The 6000-nt window shown below is 46.6% G+C and overlaps 1 protein-coding gene across 1 annotated transcript in view; it reads left to right on the top strand.

The window, feature by feature from the left end:
- Positions 1–3861: 3861 nt before the first annotated feature.
- The window catches only part of TNS4 (tensin 4), a gene marked incomplete at its 3' end in the record, with an annotated part of 33481 nt that continues 31342 nt past the window's right edge, over positions 3862–6000 (top strand). Inside the window, exon 1 of the mRNA XM_081346197.1 lies at positions 3862–3905. The remainder of the gene's footprint in view (positions 3906–6000) is intronic.

Raw genomic sequence — 6000 nt, 5'->3', positions numbered from 1 at the left:
GTCCGACTGCGTTCGGGGGGAGCGGGGTGTGGTTACATCTGGGGCTCGGGAGTGGGTCGTGGGACTACCGATTCCCACGACATTGGGGTATGGCAGCAGGCGTATGGACAGAGGGCCGTATTGTTACCGGGAGGGCCGTCTCCGCTGTTTACAAGCGGTGAGGCGCTCCGACCCTCTGCTTCTTCCCCGAGGTGCCGGGAGCGAGGATGTGCAGCCTCTTGAGCTCCGGCTGGTGTACCTGAATGCCAGGTCCATGGTTAATAAGGCTCCCCTTGTGCGGGATTTGGTGGAGGGTGAGCATGCGGACCTGGCTTGTATCACCGAGACCTGGTTGGGTCCAGAGGGTGGGGTCCCTTTGGTTGATCTTTGCCCACCAGGTTTCCGAGTGCTACACCGGCCTCGGGCTCAAGGTAGGGGTGGGGGAGTGGCGGTAGTTATCAGGGAGACCTTATGTCTGCGGGAGACCACCGTTCCTCAGATAGTCGGGTGTGAGTCTCTCTTTTTGAGGTTTGGTCCGGGGGCGCAGTTGGGCTTGCTGCTGGTGTACGTTTCGCCTAGTCACACAGCGGCAGCCCTGCCTGAGCTACTCGATGTCCTCTCCGGTTTGGTGATTGAGTTCCCCAAACTTCTAGTTTTGGGTGACTTCAATCTACCATCCCTGGGAGGGTATTCTGAGTTAGCCCGGGAGTTCATGGCTTCCATGATGGCCATGGACCTGACGCAGGTAATTTCTGAACCAACTCATCAGGGAGGCCACACCCTTGACTTGGTTTTTTTATCTGGACGGTGGTTGGATGATCTTGGTGGGGGCTCTCCATTTATTATGCCCCTGTCATGGACCGATCATCACCTCCTGCGGCTGATCTTCCGTCTTGCCACCCCCCGCCATGGGGATGCGAAACCAACTAGATGGTACCGCCCCAGGCGCTTAATGGACCCTGATGGGTTCCAGGCAGCGCTGGGATCCCCACCTGCCTCCGTCGCTCACAACTCGGCGGATGCCTTAGTGGAAGCCTGGGAAAGGGCAGCCACTGAGGCACTGGACCGAGTTGTACCCTTGCGGCCCCTGACCCGGTGCAGATCCCAACGAGCTCCATGGTTTTCCGCGGAGCTCCGGGAGATGAAGCGTCGGAAACGGGGCCTAGAGAGCTGTTGGAGGTCCAGCCGATCCGAATCCGACCGGTTGCGGTTAAGAACCTATATTAGGTCTTATCTCGCAGCGATGAGGGTGGCGAGGTGTAATTACTTCTCTGCCCTCATCGCGTCCGCAGATAATCGCCCGGCCGCCCTGTTTAGGGTGACTCGCACCCTCCTTAATCAGGAGGTGAGGGAGGATCCCTTGCAGGGTCGCGCCGAGGAGTTTGGTCAACATCTGTCGGATAAAATCGCTCGGATTCGGACCGGTTTGGACTCCAGCTGGGCAGAGTCTGACGATCAGGACATGGGCGGTCTTGTCAATGTTATCTGGGAGGAGTTTGATTCTGTGACCCCTGATGAAGTGGACAGGATTATGGGGAGGTTGAGCTCCACCACATGTTTATTGGACCCGTGCCCTTCTTGGCTGGTTTATGCAGCTAGGGAGAGGACACGAGGCTGGTTCCAGGCGGTTATATCTGCTTCTTTGAGTGAGGGTAATTTCCCCACCGTCTTGAAGGAGGCGGTGGTGAGACCTCTCCTCAAGAAGCCTGCCTTGGACCCAGCTGTGTTGAACAACTTTCGCCCAGTCTCCAACCTTCGCTTTCTTGCGAAGGTTGTTGAGAGTGTGGTGGTGCATCAGCTCCCTCTGGTCCTGGATGAAGCGGATTATTTGGACCCATACCAATCGGGTTTCAGGCCCAGGTACAGCACGGAGACGGCATTGGTCGCTCTGGTGAATGATCTCTGGAGGGCCCGGGATAGGGGACATTCCTCTGTCCTAGTCCTATTAGACTTCTCGGCGGCTTTCGATACCATCGACTATGGTATCCTGCTGCGGCGTCTCAGGGGATTGGGAGTGGGAGGTACGGTTCTTCGGTGGTTCTCCTCCTATCTCCTGGGACGTTCGCAGTCGGTGTTGGCAGGGGGGCAGAGATCGGCCCCTAGGTCTCTCGTTTGTGGAGTCCCTCAGGGGTCAGTTCTCTCGCCTCTCCTGTTCAACATCTACATGAAACCGCTGGGTGAGATCATTCGTGGTTTTGGAGTTGGGTATCATCAATATGCCGATGATACCCAACTTTTCATTTCGACCCCAAACCACCCCAGTGATGCCCTCGCTGTGATGTCCCATTGCCTGGAGGCGGTTCGGGTCTGGATGGGGAGGAACAGACTTCAACTCAACCTGACAAGACTGAGTGGCTGTACATTCCGGCATCCCGGGACATTCAAAATGTTCCATCGCTTTCTATGGGGGGTGAGTCTTTACCCGCCGTGGATAGGGCTCGCAACTTGGGAGTCCTCCTACATTCACGGCTTGCCTTAGAAGACCACATAGTAGCCATGACTAGGGGGGCTTTCGCTCAGGTTCGCCTGGTGCGTCAGTTGCGGCCCTATCTAGACCGGGATGCCCTGTGTACGGTCACTCATGCGCTCGTGACCTCTCGTCTTGACTATTGCAATGCTCTCTACATGGGGCTTCCCTTGAAGACCACTCGGAGGCTCCAACTGGTACAGAATGCGGCTGCGAGAGTTGTCTTGGGAGTTTCCCGGTACTCCCATGTTACACCTTTGCTCCGTGAGCTGCATTGGTTACCAGTTGTCTTCCGGGTGAGGTTCAAGGTCTTGGTGATGGCTTTTAAGTCCTTACATGGCATGGGTCCGGAATACCTCGGGGACCACCTGCTGCCGGCGTCGACTCCCCTCCGCCCTGTGCGTTCCCACAGAGAGGGCCTCCTCAGTGTGCCTCCGGTCAGAGAATGCCGGCTGGTGGCCCCCAGGGGGAGGGCCTTCTCTGTGGGCGCCCCGGCTTTGTGGAATCAACTGCCGGTTGAGCTCCGGATGGCACCGGATCTCCGCTCCTTCCGGCGCGGGTTAAAGACCCATTTATTCGAACAAGCTGGCCTGGCCTGATGGGGAGTTAACTCAGGGTTTTAATATTTGTATATTTTTACTGTTTTACTTTGGGCAATAATTTAATTCTTTTTTAACTTTTGTACTTGTGTATTTTTATTTATGCCCTGTTCACCGCCCTGAGTCCTTCGGGAGAAGGGCGGTATAAAAATTTAATAAACTTAAACTTAAACTTAAACTTATTTTATTTTTATAGTTGTACTTACAATTATGAATATGTTACTTTACTTTATTGTCATGCTGGTTTTAGTTCTGAGCACATTATGTAGAAGAATGATATATACTGGATAGCATATCTGGCAGGAGGGGGGGGCATGTGTGAAAAATAAAAGGTAACACACTGCTTTATTGTTGCATTTGGTCTTCTAGAAATTCCAAGTGTGTTATAATAAACAAAGAATACTCTATACATGATAAGGACAAATTTATGCCTGTCAGGGAAATGAACAGAATGTTGTTTTCTTTCCTCCTGCCTTCATCAAAAATTCAGATAAGATTCTCACTCTTCTTTCATGTGTTCAAATTCATTGCTATATTTCTCTTTGTTAAATTTTTCTTTGTGTGAAAAGATTTATGCTTTCCTGCCTGCTTAAGGTATGAGCTATGAAGGACAGAATCTGCCTGGGTAATAGCCAACTCCACAATCAACACCTTCAGTTTTTCCATCACTCCTGGATATAAGCCTAGAGACACACCTAACAAAATCCAGGTGTGGTTGCCATGAGTTCACCTGACATAGGCGGGACAGGGCTACCATTAAAGGAATAGCAGCCCTGGGGCACTGAGATTTGTTCACACTTTCTTTTTGCCACACGTTGAAGGCTGAATGCATCAGAGAAAAGAGCAGTCACCGAGTTTAGGTAATGGAGAAAATAATTTTCTTTTTCTTTTCTTTCTGCTTGCAATCTGTCTTCTCCTATTCTTCATAATGGCTTGTCACATTTCACTTTTGCATTTAATAGACTGCACACCATTTCTGTCCAGAAATGATATAAAATCAGTTTAAATGAATTGTAATCTGCTATATCCCTCATTTAAAGTGTTTGCTTTTGTTGTTTGGTAGGGGAAATCATATGATATCTTCTTTGAATTCAGAGATTTAAAAAGCACACTAAAATAAAGCTTATTATGTTTCTTCTTGAAAAAGATCCTGCATTAAATCTATGTTGAACAAAAGCAGTACATAAACACTGCTTTTACATTTATTAGACATTTCCTGAATGTGCAGGTGCCATTCACCTGGGGTCAGGGGAGTCCTTTCTTTCTGGATAGCGCTTGTAAAACATCTGGATAACACTGATTCATAGGTACAAAAAAGATAAGTGGGTTCCAATGTGTATGTTGAATATGCAAAGAGGAACCCTGCTAATGGACAAGTGAAATCTTAATACCAGTTCTATCTCTTGCAATATGGGTTCCTTTAACATCACTTAGTGAGCGTTTAGCAATTTGTAGTGTCATCCAGCCATCACTGAAGTATTGCAAAGCCATTGGTGATACTCTATACTGTCATTTCTAACAAATAATATAAATTACATAATTTGTTCTTTCACAGGATAACGTAAAGTCTTAGATGACACTTGCCCAGTTTGATTTTGCCATATAGTCGCTGATTCCCTTACTAAACTAGCAAAGGTAGAAACTGGAGTTTGTCTTTTGTTTGTTTTAAAGCATTTTATTATTAGAATGTAATCAATCCAATTCATTACAGTGGCGAATGGTTTTTTCTTTAATCATAACTTCAAAATATGTTAGCACCAATTAAAAGATCAGTTAAAAAGTGATAAATGATGCTCTGCAAAGACATTGGTGAACAGATACCAAACAATACATGGTCACACTGGTGAATTATACCCTTCCCTTTCTTTTCCCTCATCACGCATCAACAGCAGAAGACTAGTTAGTTAGAAGGGAGAATTTATACAAACATTTGATGATACTACACAAAGTTTCTCTTTGTTTGTACCTATCTCTATTTAACATACAATTCAATTGAGGAGAATATTTGTTCAGGTTCTAATTCTAGTCCATTTGCCAAATACATTAGCATATGGATTCAGCACCAGGAGATGCTGAGAAGTGAAGCCCATCTGGAGGGACCATTTAAAGAAATTTGTATTGGTGGTTCCATCTTTCCCTTTTTCTCCTGAAACTGGAGCTGCAGAGTTGCATAGATCCATTTCTCAGATAGCATAAAAGGAAGCTGGATTTCTAGGGTGGAAGGGGGAGGGTGTGTGTGGAATGACTATCAGATTCCTTTGTGGCTCATCTTGCTGGAGAGGTGTGGCAATGAAATTCAAGAACGTTAGTTACCACAGTTACCAATATTTGTTTATGTTTTAATAGAAGTAATAATGACATACAGTATATTATCAAGGATATAGTTTAATTATATAAGCCTTAGACTTTCATATATTTGGGAATTCAAAGAATATTGAAGTATGTGTTTGTGCAATTGGATGCCAGCCTTCCTGCCTATCTGCCTGCCTGCAGATAAAAAGATGTTGAGCTAGATTAAGGTAGTCCTGCCATTAAAAACAGTCCTGCCTCACTGGGATAATTTGAGTGGTGTAGCAAGGTATCAAATTATTATTATTTCATTTATTTGGCTCTCTTAGATGGTGTACTTAGAGGAAGTATCATTTGCTGGACCTCAACTAGTATGAAAATGAACAAAAAGCCCTTGCATCTGATAATATACATGAAGCGTATGAAAGTTAGGGATGCTGGCTGCCTACGTGTGTCTATCTAGTAGGTTTCATTGTGTAATTAAATGAAGAACATGTCATTAGAAGCATGACAATAAATATCACAGTATCTTCACTGAAATTACTCCATTTTCTCCACATGAATCACTAAAAGCCAGATAGTCAAACATTACAGGTTTAAGGTAAGAATATGAACAAGAAAATGTCTGTTCTCCCAACTCAGTCCCCCTATTGCAATATAGAGTCA

This window comes from Vipera berus (assembly GCF_964194415.1).
Source record: "Vipera berus genome assembly, chromosome: Z".
NCBI classification, from domain to species: Eukaryota; Metazoa; Chordata; class Lepidosauria; order Squamata; family Viperidae; genus Vipera; species Vipera berus.
This window is presented reverse-complemented; position numbering and strand designations above follow the sequence as displayed.